The sequence below is a fragment of the Pongo abelii genome, chromosome 17, assembly GCF_028885655.2.
Source record: "Pongo abelii isolate AG06213 chromosome 17, NHGRI_mPonAbe1-v2.0_pri, whole genome shotgun sequence".
Taxonomy (NCBI): domain Eukaryota; kingdom Metazoa; phylum Chordata; class Mammalia; order Primates; family Hominidae; genus Pongo; species Pongo abelii.
Window position 1 is genome coordinate 52150644 of NC_072002.2, and position 21015 is coordinate 52171658.

The 21015-nt window shown below is 39.4% G+C and overlaps 1 long non-coding RNA gene across 1 annotated transcript in view; it reads left to right on the forward strand.

The window, feature by feature from the left end:
* The window catches only part of LOC129051546 (uncharacterized), a 56684-nt gene extending 43759 nt beyond the window's left edge, over positions 1–12925 (forward strand). The window contains exon 3 of the long non-coding RNA XR_008515907.2: positions 12707–12925. This is a non-coding gene — a long non-coding RNA (uncharacterized LOC129051546). The remainder of the gene's footprint in view (positions 1–12706) is intronic.
* The last annotated feature ends 8090 nt before the right edge of the window (positions 12926–21015 follow it).

The following is a 21015-nucleotide window of genomic DNA, read 5'->3' on the forward strand; positions in this document are numbered from 1 at the left end:
TCGTAATTAAATAAGTCTCAATAAATTTCAAAGAAGTGAAATCATGTAGAATATATTTCCTAAAGACACATTAAATTATAAATCAATAACACAAAGATAGCTAGGTGTACAAATGTTTGGTAATTAAAAAACACACTTCTAAATAATTCATGGGCTAAAAAATAAACCTCAAAAATTTTACAAATATTTTGAACCTAATGGAGATCCAATATATCAAAATGTGTGCCCTATGGCTAAAACAGTACTAAGGAAAAGTTATAGCTTCAAATGCTTATATTATAGACAAAGAAAGTTATAAAAAGCAGTGATTTCTCCTTCCATATTAAGAAACTAAAAAAAGAAGAGCAAATCACAACCAGTCATTAGAAGAAAGGAAATAAAGATGACTGAATATTAACATAGTACAAAATGAACAAAAAATAGAGAAAATGAACAAACTTGGTTTCATAAAAGGATGGATAAACTTTATAATCCTCTAGCAAGATTATTCAAGGACAATGGAAAATAGAAATTATCAATATTAGGAATAAGTGAGAATTACTAAAAGTCTCACAGATATTAAAAGGATATTTTAAAAAGGCACAGTTTAAACTATATTATGTCAAAATAGTTGACAGTTTAGATATATTCAATGAAAAACCATAACTTTCAAAACTGATACAACAAAAACTTGAAAATCTATTTTCATTAGAGATATTTAATTTATAAATAAAAACCTTCTCACATCAAGAGAATGAGAAGGCAATCACAGACTGGGAGAAAATATTTGCAAAAGGCATTTCTGATAAAAGGCTATTATCCAACATAATAAATACATCTTAAAACTCAACATTAAGAAAACAAACAGCCTGATCAAAAGATGGGCCAATGGTCTTGACAGATACTCACCAAAGAAGTTATACAAATGACAAATAAACATATAAAAAATGCTCCAGCATCATATGTTGCTAGAGAAATGCAAATTAAAACAATACAAAGTACTACTACACATCTATTAGAATGTCCAAAATTCAGAACACTCACATGTTCAGTGTTCAGTGTCCAAAATTCAGAACACCAAATGTTGGTGAGGATGTGAAGCAACAGCAACTCTCATTCATTGTTGATAGGAATGCAAAATGGTACAACCACTTTAGACAATAGATTGGCAGTATCTTGCAAAACTAAACATATTCTTACCATGTGATCCAACAATTATGCTCCTTGGTATTTACCCAAAAGAGTTGAAAACTTATGTCCACACAGAAACCTGTGCACAGATGTTTATAGCAACTTAATTCATAATTGACAAAACTTAGAAGCAATCAAGATGTCCTTCAGTAAGTTAATGGATAAACTGTGGCACATCGAGACAATAGAATATTAAAATTTAGCACTAAAAGGAAATCAGCTTTCAAGCCATAAAAAGACATGGAGGAAGCCAAAGTGTTTATTACTGAGTGAAAGAATCCAATCAGAAAAGGCTACATACTATATGATTCCAACTATATGACATTCTCTAAATAACCATGGAGAGAGTAAAGTGATGAGGGATTGCTAGGGGATAGGCAGAAGGGAAGGATGAATAGGCAGCACAGAGGGTTTTTAGGGCAGTGAAACTACTCTGTATAATAATACTATAATGACAGATACATGCCATTATACAATCATTTAAACCCATAAAATGTAAAAACACCAAGAATGAACACTAATGTAAACTATGAAATTTTGGTGATGATGATATTTTAATGCAGGTTCACCAGTTGTAACAAAGGTACCAATTGTTAGGGCTACTGGTAATGGGAGAGGCTATGCATGTGTTGGCACAGGAAACATGAGAAATTATTGTACCTTCCTCCCATAAAATATAAAGCATAAAATTGTCCTTAAAGCCTATGTAAAAAAGAACAAACAAAGTAAACAAAAAAACCTTCCTTCAAATAAAATTCAGGGTTTAGATGTCTTGTTTAAATGAACTGTATCATACTTTGAAAGTATTTTACAAACTCTTTCAGAAGATAGAGAAGGGGACACGTCCTAATTCATTTCATGAGGTCAGTGTAACTCTGCTAACAAAACCAGTCAAGGACATTATGAAAAATGAAAATTACAAACCAATATTCTTAATGAATATAGACACAAAAATTGTTGACCAAATATTAGCAAATAGAATACAACAAAATATATAAAGAATAATCTTTTATGACCAAGTGAGTTTATCCCAGGAATGAAAGTTTGTTTAACATAAAAGCATCAACCAAAATAATTACATATATTAGCATTTCAAGGAGAGAAATCACATGATCTTTTAAATAATTCCAGATAAAGCATTTGATGCAAATTAATACCAATTTATTATTAAAAAAACTCTCAGTAGAATATAGCAGAAGGTAGCAAGAAAATGAAAAGAAACTTCCCACCAAAAGGCTGCTACAAAAAAAGACAAAAATATGAATGATACAACTGAACTCAAACTTACCAGTAATTACATAAACACGGGTTTAAATAATCAATTATAAGATGGAAACAAGCAGGGAGTGTACTGATCTGTGTAATGTGTCCTGAAATACACCAAACAGTAAGATGCACAGATAGTTATATAGAGGAATGAATCAAATAGATATATGATAAAATAAGTATGTTTAAATATTAAAAGTAGAGTATAGATGGTGATTATAAGGGCTTTCAATGCAAAATTCTTTCAGATTTGCTGTTTGAACGTTGTCATGATAAAATGTTGGCGGGAAAGGGAAAAATAAAGTTTACATTTATATAGCTGTTAATCATCAAAAAATAATAGCAACAACTGGATTTAATAGAAAGAAACAAAATTCTGAGAATACCTGCCTCTAAGTAACAAAAATGTATATTTTGTTTAAATATAAATAAAACAAAGAATTTTAAAATTAAGCAATGCAAAAGGACATTTTAAGCAAATACTAAGCAATTCTAATTCTTAAGCAGATTAAACATATACTAATTTTAGACCTTTATAGAGACAGTTAGAGATTTTATCTAAAGAAAATAGAAGGCCCAAATGAATGCAGAGGTATACTATGTTCTTAGGGGGAAGAGTCTGTTTCATAAAGGTGTCAATATACTCTTCAATACTCTGTAATTAAAACCATTTCAGTTGCAATCTTGACAGTGTTTTTCATGGAACTTGACAAGGTGCTCTTAAAATTCACATGGAAATAATCAAGGATATTTTAAGAATAATAAGTGAATCTTGCCCTTCAGCTATTAGGAATTAGTAGGAAGTTACAGTAATTAAAATAATGTGGTTTTGGCACAGAGATAAAAAAATACATCAAATGATAACCACAGCCTAGAAACAGACCCAAGTGTCTAACAAAGCTCTGTATATGATATTATAAAGCAACTGGGAAAGGGTACACTATTTAATAAATTGCACTGCCAGGAATGATTTTCCATGTGGAAATAAATTGGATCCCAATTTCATACCAAAAAGAAACAAAAATTCGTGTGGATTACAAACATAATAGGAAAAGCAAACTTTATTGCTTATAGAAGAGAGTATAGAAGCATATCTTTATAATATAGATGTTGGCAAAGATTCTTTAAACGAGACATACAAAGTAGAAATCAAAAAGAAAACATTCTATATTTTTCTCAAATTGAATCTTTTTTTTTTTATACTTTAAGTTTTAGGGTACATGTGCACAACGTGCAGGTTAGTTACATATGTATACATGTGCCATGTTGGTGTGCTGCACCCATTAATTCATCATTTAACATTAGGTATATCTCCTAATGCTATCCCTCCCCCCTCCCACCACCCCACAACAGGCCCCGGTGTGTGATGTTCCCCTTCCTGTGTCCATGTGTTCTCATTGTTCAATTCCCACCTATGAGTGAGAACATGCGGTATTTGTTTTTTTGTCCTTGCGATAGTTTGCTGAGAATGATGGTTTCCAGCTTCATCCATGTCCCTACAAAGGACATGAACTCATCATTTTTTATGGCTGCATAGTGTTCCATGGTGTATATGTGCCACATTTTCTTATTCCAGTCTATCATTGTTGGACATTTGGCTTGGTTCCAAGTCTTTGCTATTGTGAATAGTGCTGCAATAAACATACGTGTGCATGTGTCTTTATAGCAGCATGATTTATAATCCTTTGGGTATATACCCAGTAATGGGATGGCTGGGTCAAATGGTATTTCTAGTTCTAGGTCCCTGCAGAATCGCCACACTGACTTCCACAATGGTTGAACTAGTTTACAGTCCCACCAACAGTGTAAAAGTGTTCCTATTTCTCCACATCCTCTCCAGCACCTGTGGTTTCCTGACATTTTAATGATCGCCATACTAACTGGTATGAGATGGTATCTCATTGTGGTTTTGATTTGCACTTCTCTGATGGCCAGTGATGATGAACATTTTTTCATGTGTCTTTTGGCTGCATAAATATCTTCTTTTGAGAAGTGTCTGTTCATATCCTTCGCCCACTTTTTGATGGTGTTATTTGTTTTTTTCTTGTAAATTTGTTTGAGTTCATTGTAGATTCTGGATATTACCCCTTTGTCAGATGAGTAGATTGCAAAAATTTTCTCCCATTGTGTAGGTTGCCTGTTCACTCTGATGGTAGTTTCTTTTGCTGTGCAGAAGCTCTTTAGTTTAATTAGATCTCATTTGTCAATTTTGGCTTTTGTTTGCCATTGCTTTTGGTGTTTTAGACATGAAGTCCTTGCCCATGCCTATGTCCTGAATGGTATTGCCTAGGTTTTCTTCTAGGGTTTTTATGGTTTTAGGTCTAACATTTAAGTCTTTAATCCATCTTGAATTAATTTTTGTATAAGGTGTAAGGAAGGGATCCAGTTTCAGCTTTCTACATATGGCTAGCCAGTTTTCCCAGCACCATTTATTAAATAGAGAATTGTTTCCCCATTTCTTGTTTTTGTCAGGTTTGTCAAAGATCAGATGGTTGTAGATATGCGGCATTATTTCTGAGGGCTCTGTTCTATTCCATTGATCTATATCTCTGTTTTGGTACCAGTACCATGCTGTTTTGGTTACTGTAGCCTTGTAGTATAGTTTGAAGTCAGGTAGCATGATGCCCTTCAGCATTGTTCTCTTGGCTTAGGACTGATTTGGCAATGCGGGCTCTTTTTTGGTTCCATATGAACTTTAAAGTAGTTTTTTCCAATTCTGTGAAGAAAGTCATTGGTAGCACCCATTAACTCATCATGTAGCCTTAGGTATATCTCCTAATGGGTGCAGCACACCAACATGGCACAGGTATACATATGTAACAAACCTGCACGTTGTGCACACGTACCCTAAAACTTAAAGTAGAATAATAATAAAATTAAAAAAAAAAGAAAGTCATTGGTAGCTTGATGGGGATGGCATTGAATCTATGAATTACCTCAGGCAGTATGGCCATTTTCACGATATTGATTCTTCCTATCCATGAGCATGGAATGTTCTTCCATTTGTTTGTATCCTCTTTTATTTCACTGAGCAGTGGTTTGTTGTTCTCCTTGAAGAGATCCTTCACATCCCTTGTAAGTTGGATTCCTAGGTATTTTATTCTCTTTGAAGCAATTGTGAATGGGAGTTCACTCATGATTTGGCTCTCTGTTTGTCTGTTATTGGTGTATAAGAATGCTTGCGATTTTTGCACACTGATTTTGTATCCTGAGACTTTGCTGAAGTTGCCTATCAGCTTAAGGAGATTTTGGGCTGAGACGATGGGGTTTTCTAGATATACAATCATGTCATCTGCAAACAGGGACAATTTGACTTCCTCTTTTCCTAATTGAATACCCTTTATTTCCTTCTCCTGCCTAATTGCCCTGGCCAGAACTTCCAACACAATGTTGAATAGGAGTGGTGAGAGAAGGCATCCTTGTCTTGTGCCAGTTTTCAAAGGGAATGCTTCCAGTTTTTGCCCATTCAGTATGATATTGGCTGTGGGTTTGTCATAGATAGCTGTTATTATTTTGAGATACATCCCATCAATACCTAATTTATTGAGAGTTTTTAGCATGAAGGGTTGTTGAAGTTTGTCAAAGGCCTTTTCTGCATCTATTGAGATAATCATATGGTTTTTGTCATTGGTTCTGTTTACATGCTGGATTACGTTTATTGATTTGCGTATATTGAACCAGCCTTGCATCCCAGGGATGAAGCCCACTTGATCATTGTGGATAAGCTTTTTGATGCGCTGCTGGATTCAGTTTGCCAGTATTTTATTGAGGATTTTTGCATCGATGTTCATCAGGGATATTGGTCTAAAATTCTCTTTTTTTGTTGTGTCTCTGCCAGGCTTTGGTATCAGGATGATGCTGGCCTCATAAAATGAGTTAGGGAGGATTCCCTCTTTTTCTATTGATTGGAATAGTTTCAGAAGGAATGGACCGGCTCCTCCTTGTGTCTTTGGTAGAATTTGGCTGTAAATCCATCTGGTCCTGGACTTTTTTTGATTGGTAAGCTATTAATTATTGCCTCAATTTCAGAGCCTGTTATTGGTCTATTCAGAGATTCAACTTCATCCTGGTTTAGTCTTGGGAGGATATATGTGTTGAGGAATTTATCCGTTTCTTCTAGATTTTCTAGTTTATTTGCATAGAGATGTTTATAGTATTCTCTGATGGTAGTTTGTATTTCTGTGGTATTGGTGATGATATCCCCTTTATCATTTTTTATTGCGTCTGTTTGATTCTTCTCTCTTTTCTTCTTTATTAGTCTTGCTACCGGTCTATCAATTTTGTTGATCTTTTCAAAAAACCAGCTCCTGGATTCATTGGTTTTTTGAAAGGTTTTTTGTGTCTCTATTTCCTTCAGTTCTGCTCTGATCTTAGTTATTTCTTGCCTTCTGCTAGCTTTTGAATGTGCTCTTGTTTCTCTAGTTCTTTTAATTGTGATGTTAGGGTGTCAATTTTAGATCTTTCCTGCTTTCTCTTGTGGGTATTTAGTGCTATAAATTTTCCTCTACACACTGCTTTGAATGCATCCCAGAGATTCTGGTATGTTGTGTCTTTGTTCTCGTTGGTTTCAAAGAACATCTTTATTTCTGCCTTCATTTCATTATGTACCCAGTAGTTACTCAGGAGCAGGTTGTTCAGTTTCCATGTAGTTGAGTGGTTTTGAGTGAGTTTCTTAATCCTGAGTTCTAGTTTGATTGCACTGTGGTCTGAGAGACAGTTTGTTATAATTTCTGTTCTTTTACATTTGCTGAGGAGTGCTTTACTTCCAACTATGTGGTCAATTTAGGAATAGGTGTGGTGTGGTGCTGAAAAGAGTGTATATTCTGTTGATTTTGGGGTGGAGAGTTCTGTAGATGTCTATTAGGTCCGCTTGGTGCAGAGCTGAGTTCAATTCCTGGATATCCTTGTTAACTTTCTGTCTCGTTGATCATCTAATGTTGACAGTGGGGTGTTAAAGTCTCCCATTATTATTGTGTGGGAGTCTAAGTCTCTTTGTAGGTCTCTAAGGACTTGCTTTATGAATCTGGGTGCTCCTGTATTGGGTGCATATGTATTTAGGGTAGTTAGCTCTTCTTGTTGAATTGATCCCTTTACCATTATGTAATGGCCTTCTTTGTCTCTTTTGATCTTTGTTGGTTTAAAGTCTGTTTTATCCCAGACTAGGATTGCAACCCCTGCCTTTTTTTGTTTTCCATTTGCTTGGTAGATCTTCCTCCATCCCTTTATTTTGAGCCTATATGTGTCTCTGCACTTGAGATGGGTTTTCTGAATACAGCACACTGATGGGTCTTGAGTCTTTATCCAATTTGCCAGTCTGTGTCTTTTAATTGGAGCATTTAGCCCATTTACCTTTAAGGTTAATATTGTTATGTGTGAATTCGATTCTATCATTATGATGTTAGCTGGTTATTTTGCTCGTTAGTTGATGCAGTTTCTTCCTAGCATCAATGGTCTTTACAGTTTGGCATGTTTTTGCAGTGGCTGGTATTGATTGTTCCTTTCCATGTTTAGTACTTCCTTCAGGAACTCTTTTAGGGCAGGCCTGGTGATGACAAAATCTCTCAGCATTTGCTTGTCTGTAAAGGATTTTATTTCTCTTTCACTTATGAAGCTTAGTTTGGCTGGATATGAAATTCTAGGTTGAAAATTCTTTTCTTTAAGAATGTTGAATATTGGCCCCCACTCTCTTCTGGCTTGTAGAGTTTCTGCCGAGAGATCCACTGTTAGTCTGATGGGCTTCCCTTTGTGTGTAACCCGACCTTTCTCTCTGGCTGCCCTTAACATTTTTTCCTTCATTTCAACTTTCGTGAATCTCACAATTATGTGTCTTGGAGTTGTTCTTCTCAAGGAGTATCTTTGCGGTATTCTCTGCATTTCCTGAATTTGAATGTTGGCCTGCCTTGCTAGATTGGGGAAGTTCTCCTGGATAATATCCTGCAGAGTGTTTTCCAACTTGGTTCCATTCTGCCCGTCACTTTCAGGTACACCAATCAGACGTAGATTTGGTCTTTTCACATAGTCCCATATTTCTTGGAGGCTTTGCTCGTTTCTTTTTATTCTTTTTTCTCTAAACTTCTCTTCTCGCTTCATTTCATTCATTTCATCTTCCATCACTGATATCCTTTCTTCCAGTTGATTGAATGGGCTACTGAGGCTTGTGCATTCTTCATGTAGTTCTCGTGCCTTGGTTTTCAGCTCCATCAGGTCCATTAAGGACTTCTCTGCATTGGTTTTTCTAGTTAGCCATTCGTCTAAATTTTTTTCAAGGTTTTTGGCTTCTTTGCCATGGGTTCAAACTTCCTCCTTTAGCTCAGAGTAGTTTGATCGTCTAAAGCCTTCTTCTCTCAACTCGTCAAAGTCATTCTCCATCCAGCTTTGTTCTGCTGCTAGTGAGGAGCTGCGTTCCTTTGGAGGAGGAGAGGCACTCTGATTTTTAGAGTTTCCAGTTTTTCTGCTCTGTTTTTTCCCCATGTTTGTGGTTTTATCTACTTTTGGTCTTTGATGATGGTGATGTACAGATGGGGTTTTGGTGTGGATGTCCTTTCTGTTTGTTAGTTTTCCTTCTAACAGTCAGGACCCTCAGCTGCAGGTCTGTTGGAGTTTGCTGGAGGTCCACTCCAGACCCTGTTTGCCTGGGTATCAGCAGCGGAGGCTGCAGAACAGCGGATATTGGTGAACAGCAAATGTTGCTGCCTGATCATTCCTCTGGAAGTTTTGTCTCAGAGGAGTACCCGGCTGTGTGAGGTATCAGTCTGCCCCTACTGGGGGGTGCCTCCCAGTTAGGCTACTTGGGGAGGCAGTCTGTCTCTTCTCAGATCTCCACCTGCATGCTGAGAGAACCACTACTCTCTTCAAAGCTGTCAGACAGGGACATTTAAGTCTGCAGAGGATTCTGCTGCCTTTTGTTTGGATATGCCCTGCCCCCAGAGGTGGAGTCTACAGAGGCAGGCAGGCCTCCTTGAGCTGTGGTGGGCTCTACCCAGTTCGAGCTTCCCAGCCGCTTTGTTTACCTACTCAAGCCTCGGCAATGGCGGGCGCCCCTTCCCCAGCCTCACTGCCGACTTGCAGTTTGATCTCAGACTGCTGTGTTAGCAATGAGTGAGGCTCCGTGGGGATAGGACCCTCTGAGCCAGGCATGGGATATAATCTCCTGGTGTGCTGTTTGCTAAGACTGTTGGAAAGGCACAGTATTAGGGTGAGAGTGACCCAATTTTCCAGGTGCCGTCTGTCACCCCTTTCTTTGACTAGGAAAGGGAATTCCCTGACCCCTTGTGCTTCCCGGGTGAGACAATGCCTTGCTCTGCTTCGGCTCATGCTTGGTGCACTGCACCCACTGTCCTGTACCCACTTTCCAACACTCCCCAGTGAGATGAACCCGGTACCTCAGTTGGAAATGCAGAAATCATCCATCTTCTGTGTCACTCACGCTGGCAGCTGTAGATTGGAGCTGTTCCTATTCGGCCATCTTGGCTCCACCCTCTGAATCTTAAATCTTTTGTATGACTGAAGACACCATACACAAAATTCACAGCCAAGCCACATAGCCACACATACGGAGATGTTTCCAGTACCTTTAGTCAGCAAAGGAATGGTAACCAGAATATGTATGTAAATAAGTCTTACAAACCAATAAGAAAAGCTAAAGAATATAATGGGAACCTGAGCTAAGGAAAATAACCTGTCAATTCATTGAGAAGAAAACTCAGCCAGTAAACATTTGAATAGAAGTGCAAATGCATCAGTGATTAATAAGAAGCATTTGAAAACAAATTCCTTTTTACACATCAGGTAAAAAGTTTAATAATTCCAAGTCTTGGTGAAGCTTCAGAGAGACAGGGATTTTTGTACACTGTTGATACACGAATAAGTAGGTAACAGTGATTTTGGGGAGCAATTTAGCAATGTGCACTAAAGTCAAAGATGCTAATGCTTTATGACCTTAGAATTCTACTATTTGGTGTATATATACTAAAGATACTCAGACCCAGGTGCTGAACTGAGATCCCCACAAGGAAGTCTTTTTCAGCATGGTTTGTTGTAGCAAATTGAAAACAATATACATGTCTATCAATATGAGAGTGGATAAATAAATTGTATATTATAAATTGTATGTTCACCTGATACACCTGCACAGCTATTACAATGAATGAACTAGGAGTCCTGCACACATGTGGAGCATTTGAAAACCTTAATCTCATGTAAAGTGTGCAGTGCAGACAGCTGAAAAGCTTGCAAACAATGTCTATGTTTTTATGGCTATGCACATGTAGTAAAAGTAAAGTCACAGGAAGTGAGGTGGTTATACCTGGGGATAGATGCAGGTGAATGGGATTTGAAGGATTTATGAAAGGAACTTCAGCTGTTTCCATCTGCAACCATCTATTTTCTCAGAGAAAGTGTGATTTGAAGAAAACATGTCAAAATATTAATGTCTATTAGATCTAGATGGTGGGGAATACAAATGATTTTTTTCCCCTCAGGATATATCACAATTTGGATAAAGATGTGGTGAGTGAATAAGTTATAGGAATTTTAAAAAGAAAAAAATAGTGAAGAGTAGTAAGGGGCATTTAACAGCTAGACACCTCAGCCCTTATTCGTTCTTTCTCACAAATGAATGAATTTGCTGTCCCTGTGGGCTGCCGGGCAACTAAAAACCCTTTATCACAGATGCCAAAGCAGGGATTCTTGCTTTGGGTGAGCTTCTTTTAGACAACTTAGAACTTTAATTTTTTTACAGATTTAATGTGCTAGTGAATCTTTGACCAAAAATATTTGTCAGCATTCCAGGTGTGAATATGATAGTGGCCTTCGGAATGATTGTCTAGGTCAGTGGACCACAACCTTTTTGGCAGCAGGGACCACTTTCATGGAAGACAATTTTTCCAACAGGGTTTTGAGCTCCTATGGAAATCTAATGCCACCACTGATCTGACAGAAGGCAGAGCTCAGGCAGTAATGCTCTCTTGCCTGCTGCTCACTTCTTGCTGTGCCGCCTGGTTCCTAGCAGGCCACAGACCAGTACCACTCTGTGACCTGGGATTTGGGGACCCTGCTCTAGGGTGTTTTGAGGGTAGCAGTTGGCCTGGAGCAGGCATATGTGGAGTGCTGTCAGAATGAATGGGGCAACTTAGAAGAAAAGGCTTTGCTCTGGTCCTCTCCTTTCCCCTTGGTGGTCAGAGCCACTGCCTGGTGTGTTTCCTGCCACAATAAGTTCTGCTGACTGCCGTCCTCCCTGGGCACTCTGCATTGTCCAGTCTGCTATTTTCAGGTGCCTGGTGTATAGATCTTCATATTATCCTCCTTCAGGACTGTGTATCATTGTGTAAGGGGACTAAAGGCAGCTAAGTTAGAGACTGGAAACTCTTGAGTTACTGAATTCATCAGGACTCTTTGGTTGTAAATGACAGAAAACCAATTTAAACCAGCTTAAGTCAACAATAACATATGTGTATGGCAGGGGAGAGTTCTGTCTCTTTTGGCTTACATCATGAAATCCCAAGGAAAAGCAGGCCCGGAATAGAGCCTGCCTCAGGGTTGTGGGGTCAGACCTCACTGGGGCTCCCCATCTCTTCTCTAATTTTGGGGTGACAGCCCAACCAACCTTTTCTTAAGGCAAGAACTATGGCTGCAGGCAAATCCTGGCTTACATCCTTCCAAACTCACTACCAGAGAAAAAGGAGGACAGTGCAAATGGTCCCAAATGGCACTTCATTGGGCAGTGCAACCTTCACAAATTTACTTTCCCTGATTAAGTCTGGAAAAATCACAAGAAATTATTTCGATCAGCCTGGCTTAGGGTGCATCCGCACTCTAGCTGTGGGACCTTGACTTAATTTACCTAATTTCTCTTTGTTTTAATTTCCTTTACAAAGGAATAACAATAGAATAATTCTAAGAATAGAATATCCCTCATAAGGTTGTAGGGATGATCCATGCAAAGCATTTAGTACTGTGCTGGGCTCAGAGTAAACGATAAACACGGTACCAAACAAGCCTTAGGCTGATGTCACCAGGCTGGTGAAGAGCTATGAATGCCTAAGCCTGTCTGAAGATGCCTCGCCTAGTGCCAGGGGCTATGACCTGTTTGACAAGGATGCTAGGCAGAGCCAAAGGATGGGCACCCTGGTACTTACTCTGGGTTTTCCACTTCTGCTGCTGCAGATGCCCCCTTGGTTCTTGAAGAATGTTCAGGGCTCCAATGCCTCTCTTTCCTCTGATATCTGTGTGCTTAGCATTAGTTTTGTTTTGTTTGTTTGTTTTTTGGCAGGCCTTCAGGGGGTCTGATGCACTATTGTCCTGAACTCTACTGCTTCGCATGCATGGCTTGGTGGGTTATAGCTCCTTATCTGCTCCTTGAAGTGAGTGATAGCTACAAATGGTCCCTGGATTCAGGCATCCCTGGCCCATACATCTCTCCACCTAACCCTTAACCTCAGCTCCTAAGGCTTGACTGCTGAATGAATGTTCTGTCAACTGGATACCTCTGGTAAGATGAAACAAGGGGTGGAAGGGCATTCCTTTTGTCAAGGCACCCTGGGTAGACAAGTGTTTACTCACTTAACCAGAGAAGTATAGGCATTTATACGTATCTGTGCTGGAAAAGATTGCAGAAAGTTAAAGGTGTCAATTAAAAGTAAAATTTTAAGCCTCTCAATTACTGAACAGACCATCTCTTGGCCGAAGGGATGGCAGAGTAACCTTGAAAACTGAATTCTTTACCATGGGGGATGGGGAATCAGACATGCCTCATTATACCTCCTCCCTTGCTAACCATCATGAGTCTTTCTTCCCTAAGGGTTAAACAGAAACCGGCCCTTTCAAAAGACTCCACCACTGGTATCAATCAACTGCCTGATTCTGCCCCTCCTTTTTTGCCAGATAAGAGACCACTGGCCAGAGAGTGGTTTAGGCCAGTCTAAGGAGAATGCAAAGTAAGGCTTTTTATGACCCATGCCTCACCTATTGATGTCAGAGGGCCAAAAACTCTACCCTCAGATCATGAAAATGCTGCCATTTTTTGAACATGGGTCCCGTGGAGGGGCATGAAGCTGAATTGCACATGCACACATTTCTCCTTTTGTAAATATTAATGACTCCTCCTATAGCTTATTGAATACGTATTTTTGGCCACTGCTCTTAGCATAAATTCCTGTTCCCTTTGCCTCTTCCTTGAAGTGTCTGCTTTCGGCTTCTGGCCAGAGGCTATGCTTCCCAGCCTGTCAGAATGGCCAGCCTACAGCCTGCAACCCTTTATGAGAAATAAAGCTCTCATTTCCAAATTTATGAGCCTAATTCTCCAGTTGACAAAGGAAAAATCTGAAGCAGGAACAAAGAAACCTTTAGTGATTGTTTTTACTGCACTCCCACATCATCTTATTTAACTTTACAAAGAGCCTACAATGACAGTATGTATATTCTCATTTGTTGATGGAGAAATTAAGGCTCAGAGAAGATAACTTGCTCAAGGTTGCACACACTTTGCAGAAGAAAGGAAAAGAAAAAGAATGAGGATGAGGAAGTGTGGTTGTGGCAGCATGGTATACTTGACTTCAATTAGTTTTTCAATTATTTTCACTTACCTTTCAATTATTTATGTACTGTTCTCTGTGTGCTAACTATATGCTCAGCCCTGTGCCAGGTCATATGGAATAAGCAAACATTTTTCTGGTTCAGAAAACTGAAAGTCTATTGTGAAGACAGTTTGCAAAATCAAAAGAGAGGCCAGGCGCGGTGGCTCACGCCTGTTTGGGAGGCCAAGGTGGGTGGATCACGAGGTCAGGAGATCGAGACCATCCTGACCAATGTGGTGAAACCCTGTCTCTACTAAAAATACAAAAATTAGCTGGGCATGATGGCACGTGCCTGTAATCCCAGCTATTCCAGAGGCTGAGGCAGGAGAACCCCTTGAACCAGGGAGTCAGAGGTTGCAGTGAGCCGAGATTGTTTCACTGCACTCCAGCCTGGTGATAGAGCGAGACTCCATTTCAAAACAAAACATAACAGAAAACAAAATCAAAAGAGATGAGGGTAAGTTTAAAGTAATAGATAAAATGGGATCTACTATAGACAGGATGTTAGAACACCGGGCATTGGTCTCATGAGCTGGACAACAGCCAGGTGAGGCCTGGAGGGAGAAGGCTAGACCCTGGGTCACACATGTTGACGTAAGTGGAAAATAAAAAAAAAAAAAAAAAAAAAAGGAGGCAGCTCTATACAGACAGTTTATTGGGACCAAGTTTGAGAATTGTAACTCAGGAGCATAAATTCGAGTTGTCCTGAATATAGCCATAGTTACAAGTGGGTTTCTAAAGGTAAAGAAGAAGCAGTTTCTAAATTGCTTGCCAACAATTTACATAAAAATAACATAAGCTATTGATTGGCTATACATTGTTCTTTGTATCATAAATTCCAGGAACATGAAGATAAGCTAGTCAGGAACAAAATGCCTTTAAACAATTGTCCCGAGGCATGAGTGGGGAAGTGTGACTGAAGTCCCATACTCAGGTCTCCCTGGGCCTAATAAATTTTGCATACCTCACAGAGTTCAGACTGCCATGAGCTATTTTTATTTTCTCACACAAAACATACAGGTGGATATCCACTCTATTGAACCATTTGGTTTTGCAGAGGAAACCTCTCCTCTGCTTCTCTTAAATGTCCCTCTGGATGCAGCCCCCAGGCTATAAGCCTATCTAGTATTATCAATCCCAGGAAAGAGAGAGGAGATGGTATAGACATTCCATTTTTCATTGAGCTTCAAACTTCTGTTTTGCAAAAATGAAGGGCAACTTCCGTGGACCAAAAACTATTATTTTGCTGAGAAAGTGGTTTTTAAGACTAAAAATGCTGACTTTCCATGGGGGAAAAAAAAAGCCAAATTCATGCCTGCAAGCAAATTTGCAGAAAATATGTGTTTGTGTTGCCAAAGCAGAATTTTTTTTTCATCTCACCTTCCACCTTTTTATTTTCCCCCCATTTTCACCATAACATAACATATTATTTGGAGGGAAAATGATGTAACTAATCCCAGATCCAGTAAATAAAAGATTGAAAGTGACTCATCATTTTGAGTTGGTGATATGTTTCTCTGATTCTCTTAATGTACCCATGTAATCATGCATAGCACATGACCACTGTGGGGGTTAGGAGAATAGATTCCATGTACATTGCTAATTAGCTGTCAATTTGTGTGAGTCACTTTTATTTTCTGGGCCCTTTGCCTCACTGTGTCCCAATATGCAAAGTGGCTCTCTGGTTTTCAAACTCGGCTCTTCAGAGCCTTATTAGGGGTCACCCTGAGAGACAGGCAAGATGCAGGGGGTTAAGTACATGAGCCTCTAGACTCCTTCACTTCTAATCACTGCTTCAGACTAGATGCACTTTTATTCGTTTGAAAAATTTATACCTTCTGGTAAAATTTCAATGAAGAAAGCCTTTTGCTGATTGGTTTCATTCTAACACCCATGGCTTTAGGTCTTCAAACTGAGTGTCTCTAACACATTGGGACTTGCTGCTGCTCTGAAACAGATGCTGTTTTTTCTTCAACTGAATTCATCATCAAAGGCTAGGTTGGGGCTACCTATTTGGGCTTCAGAAAAGGGATGGAGTCTCAATATTTGGTGTAGTCCTAGCCTTATGGGAGAGGTAGAGATGTAACTGTAGGAGGTAATTTGTTAACACAAGTTAAATTCCTGCCATGGCAAGCTTAATCACAAGTGTAGCCTTGGTGGTGCTATGTGATGGATTTCAGGGAGTCCACACTGCCTCAGCAAGCTATCACCCTGCCCACCTGCCCGATTAATGATATTCTACCAGCAACATCCACCTTCAATGTCAATGGGAGTTGAGCTTTTAGGTTTAGGCTTTAACCCCCTTGGTCGAGTTAACAGCCTTGGGAGTGAGTCCCTAGACAGTGAAGCAGACACATGTTCTTTTTTACCTATTCAATAACTGAGAACATAGTTTTTCAGGGGTGCTTGAGCCAGTAAGATATCATGGGATCTGGGGGAGAACTGAAAGAAAAAAATGCCAAAAATGGATCTTTCCCCAGTTTTCTGGTTCCCGCTATATAGCCAAACTGCAGCTGTCAGAAAGTCATGGAATATCCAACAGAAAGACTTCTTGAGGCATGGACTCCAATTTCTGACCAGCACAGAAGTTTTTTCTACACTATCCAGACACATAGTGACCCTGATTTTGCATGCCCTCTTGATGGAAGTTGTTGAAAGATACAATTTTGACAAATTTAGTTTAAAGATCTCCTTGGCCTTTATTAGCATTTTATGAATGGAAGCAGCATCTTATTCTATAAAATAGAATAGGTGCTCCTACAAGCTAAGCAAAGGAAGTGGACTTTATGGCAGAAAAGGGCTGAAGAAAGCAGAAATTGGTAACAAAAGGAGGACTGATTGTTTCAGAGTTACTTTCAATATAGGGTTATAACAGAGGGGAATTCCTTATCAAGAGGATTCTTGTAAACTGGGCTTCTTCTGATTGACTGCAGTGAGTCTCTCTCTCTCTTTTTTTTTTTTTTAACTGGGCCATTTCAAGTTCAATTTGATTGGTGGCACATAGCATGAGTGACGATATTCTGGTTTGGTCTAGTATGTTGGGGCCTAGTATGGAGCTTAGGTCAAAACAATAGCTTCCCATACATTTTTGTTTAACAAAGAGAACTCATTGTTTCACAATCAAGACTAGTCCAGGTATGCTGCATCCTGGCTAAGAGGAAAGTTTTTCCTTATAATGACTTAAAACTCTGAGCATCTCAGTAATTTCCAGCCTTTATCCTGGGAGCTCTGCAGGATTAATCTGTTACTTCTCCGAAAACAGTCTCTCCAGGGGTTGAAATGGTAATATCTCTCATGTCCCCTGTTGATTACTCACCTATCACCATGTGGCTTTTCTCCTCTGGTTAAACATTTCACTTTTCTTCTTTCTTCTCTCATGACCGGGCTTCTAAGCCTCTCACCTCTCTGGCCTCACATCTGGATGCATCATGGTGACCCGTCCAGGTCCCTTTTAAGGTTCCAAGCCCAGAACGTAACACAATCACAATGAGCACAGGAAAATGGGACTGCTCCTCCACTGGCATGGACAGAGGGTTATACTTGCTATGTTAAAATTATCTCAGCTTTTCTAGTGTCTGCATCCAGCTGTTGATAGGTTTGTACTCAAGAAACATTTCTCAGTCCTTCTTCATGTGAATGGCTCTTGAATCCCTTTTCTCCAATCCTGCTCCCAAGGAGTTGATTTTTATTTTTATTTTTATTTTTTTTTGAGACAGAGTCTCACTCTGTCAACCAGGCTGGAGTGCAGTGGCGTGATCTTGGCTCACTGCAACTTTTGCCTCCCAGGTTCAAGCAATTCTCTGCCTCAGCCTCCCGAGTAGCTGGGATTACAGGCACCTGCCACCACGCCTAGCTAATTTTTGTATTTTTAGTAGAGATAGGGTTTCATCATGTTGGCCAGGATGGTCTTGAACTCCTGACCTCAGGATCCACCTGCCTCAGCGTTGCAAAGTGCTGGGATTACAGGCATGAGCCACCATGCCCGGCCCCCAAGGAGTTGATTTTTAAAACTTAGATGGAAGCCTGTACATTCTTCCTTGGTAATCTCAGTATTGTTAATCATTGGTCGATGTCTTCAGTTTAGGATTTGTTGCTTATCCTGTTCGCCACGTCTCTGGGTTCATTTCAGGAAGACACCTGAGGAGATCACTTGCTGGAACTCACTCTGCTTGCTGGAACATGGGTCCTGAGGCCCCAGGAGTAGTGCTTGGGCAGGGCAAGCCCTAAGCAAGTAATTGAATGAATGAATGAATGAATGACTAAGGTGAAGTAGAGCCTTTGTGGCCCACCCCAACGTTCTGTGGGGGTAGTCAACACATTTAGGCATAAATCTGCTTTCTGCATCCTTGGACTATATGTCATCCCATAGTTCTCTATCTCCTCTTCATACCGTAAGCTATTTTGTCAAATCACTTACAAAAATTAAGATACGTTTTATCTAAGAAGAAAATGAGACTATTTTTCCTTTTTGTGGCTAACTCACGCGTGATTTCTGTGACTGCTTTCTGATGTAAGAGATTCCAATCACTTTCTCCTCCCTGGGGTAGAGTTTTAGTTGGAGCCCAAAGACTTGAACTAATTTAAAGGGACTACATATTACAATTCTAATTAAATACACACACATACACAGGCACACACAGACTAATGGAGTGTTAGAGAAAATATGAGTAGTATTTAATAATGTTCAGCACTGAACATTATGGTTTGTGGCTGTTTGTAGAGGTTTATTTATTTCTTCTCTCTGCCTTTCACTTTTTTTCCAATTGGTTTACCATGTATATGAATTACCCATTTTATAATCAGACATAGAGATTTTTAAAAAGTGGATGTGTGTTTTGCCACCATCCTTTCAATTATATTGGGCTTTAATTTCATCTTAGCCATGTTATTCTGCTGTTCCAGTTAAAGTTCATTAACATTGTCAGAGGAAACAGAGCAAAATAAGAAGGGAGGAACTGAGATTTCACACTATTATCTCTTAACCTGATATTATCTTCAAAGACCGATAGGCTTATCCCTCCCCTAATGTCTTTACAATCACAGTTGTACTTCTTGTAAAAATCTTTAACGGCTTAAATCTCTTCCAAGCTGTAGCCTCCCTGATACCGTTTATATAAGTTCATGGGATGTATGAGGTATGTATGTGTTATATGTGCATATATATATATATAAAAAATATGTGTGTATACATATATAGTTGGAATGTGTATGTGTGTGTGTATATATGTATATTTATATGCACACATATATATGTATATATACACACACATACACACATATAAAAACAAAACTGATCAGGGTAAATAGTTATGGAGCATATGATCTGCTAAGCTTCAGGCTTATAGATGATTTAGGAAAAGAAAAGCTGTGGTCTCTGACCTCAGGAAGCATCCATTTTAATTGAGTGGTAGGACTTTCATATAGGGAGCTAGCATAGGCCATCCAACAGTGTGAGATTATATAAAGGAAGCTATAAATTTTCTCCAAAAACCATGATAAAGGGCACAGAAGGAAATATTAAATCCCAAGGCTAACATGAGCAAATTTTGGAGAGGGTTATGAATCTTTTCCTAACATCCTGATGTGAAAGAAGGCATAGCTTTGATTATTCTGATTCATTATATGAAGAAACTGAGACACAGAGAAAATATCTTAGTTGGTCAGTAATTATACACTGGCACATGTGGAACTAGAATTCAAGATTTTCAGCATAGGCTATTGCTGCCTCTCTCCTCTCTCTGTCTCTGAAGCACACACACATTCACACACAGTCTCTACCCCACACCCAATTCTGCTTCTTCACCTTCAAGTTCTGTGTCCTCTTGCCAGATGTTGTCACCTGTCTTTTCTCAGAAGGCCTTGGTAAAGTTACACAGCTGAGCCCAGCAGGCGCCTGCCCCAGGCAAAACAAACAAACAGAAGAGAAATCTTTCAGGCTGGACACCAGGGAAAAGTGATCTTGATGCCGTCCGTGGCATGAGCCGAGGCAATTGATGACTTGGCATTCTGTCCCCGAGTCATCAATCATACAGAATCAATCTCGGCTCCCTCAGGAGCTAGCCCCCGGCTCACATAATTCTCTCCCTGCCACCAACCTGAACAGTCTTATCCCAGTGGTGGGAACTGTTTTGTTCTGCGTTCAGCATTGATTCACTTGGCCTTCAGTAGTATTTTCTATATTCCCTAGAAATGTCACTTAATTTATCCTCTCAGAGGTGGCTAAGTTGCCTGGGCCTCACTGCATCAAATGGAGCATGCAAGCAAAGAAACGTGCTTGGCTTCTCACATCAAAGGCATGGGACTGAGGGCCCCTAGACCTGAAAATCAGTCTTAGGTTCCTCTGCTCAACACTGAGGATGGAGCAGGTGTTTAGCACAGAGGTCCAGGGCAAGGACTGTCAGTCAGAAGGCCCTGCTTCATTTCCATGACTTGGCTACTTCCTGGCTGTGTGATTTTGAATACGGTACCTAGTCACTGTCACTTAGTGCCTCAGCTTCCTCATCAGGTAAGTAGTGATAATAGTAGCACTTACCTCTTGGAGTTGTAGGATTGTATTAAATGAAGATATGAACCAAAAATAAAATCCCAAGCCCCCCCGGCCAACTGAATGGACCCCATCTGGGCCAAGAAAACCTGAAAAACTAAATTTCCAGTCATGTCAAGAAGGGAGGTCAGACACGCCTCGTTATATCCCCTTCCTTTTGGAGTTTAGGCACAGCTGACCAGCATTAACAATAACATAAAGATCCTAACACTCACAACAGACTCTTTGTGACAATAGACACCAAATTCCAACGGGACTCTGGGATAGCATTGCATGACAGATACAGGCCCTGAAGGCCATAAAAATATTTTACCCTCAAATATATTTCTTCGACATATTTTGAAATGGTCTTTCCAAGCTGTCTTGTGGGGGAAATTTATATCTGTTGAGAAACCCCTTCCCTTTCTAGATCTTTTGCAGATCCAGAAGATATTTAATTTTTTTTTTTTTTTTTTTTTGAGA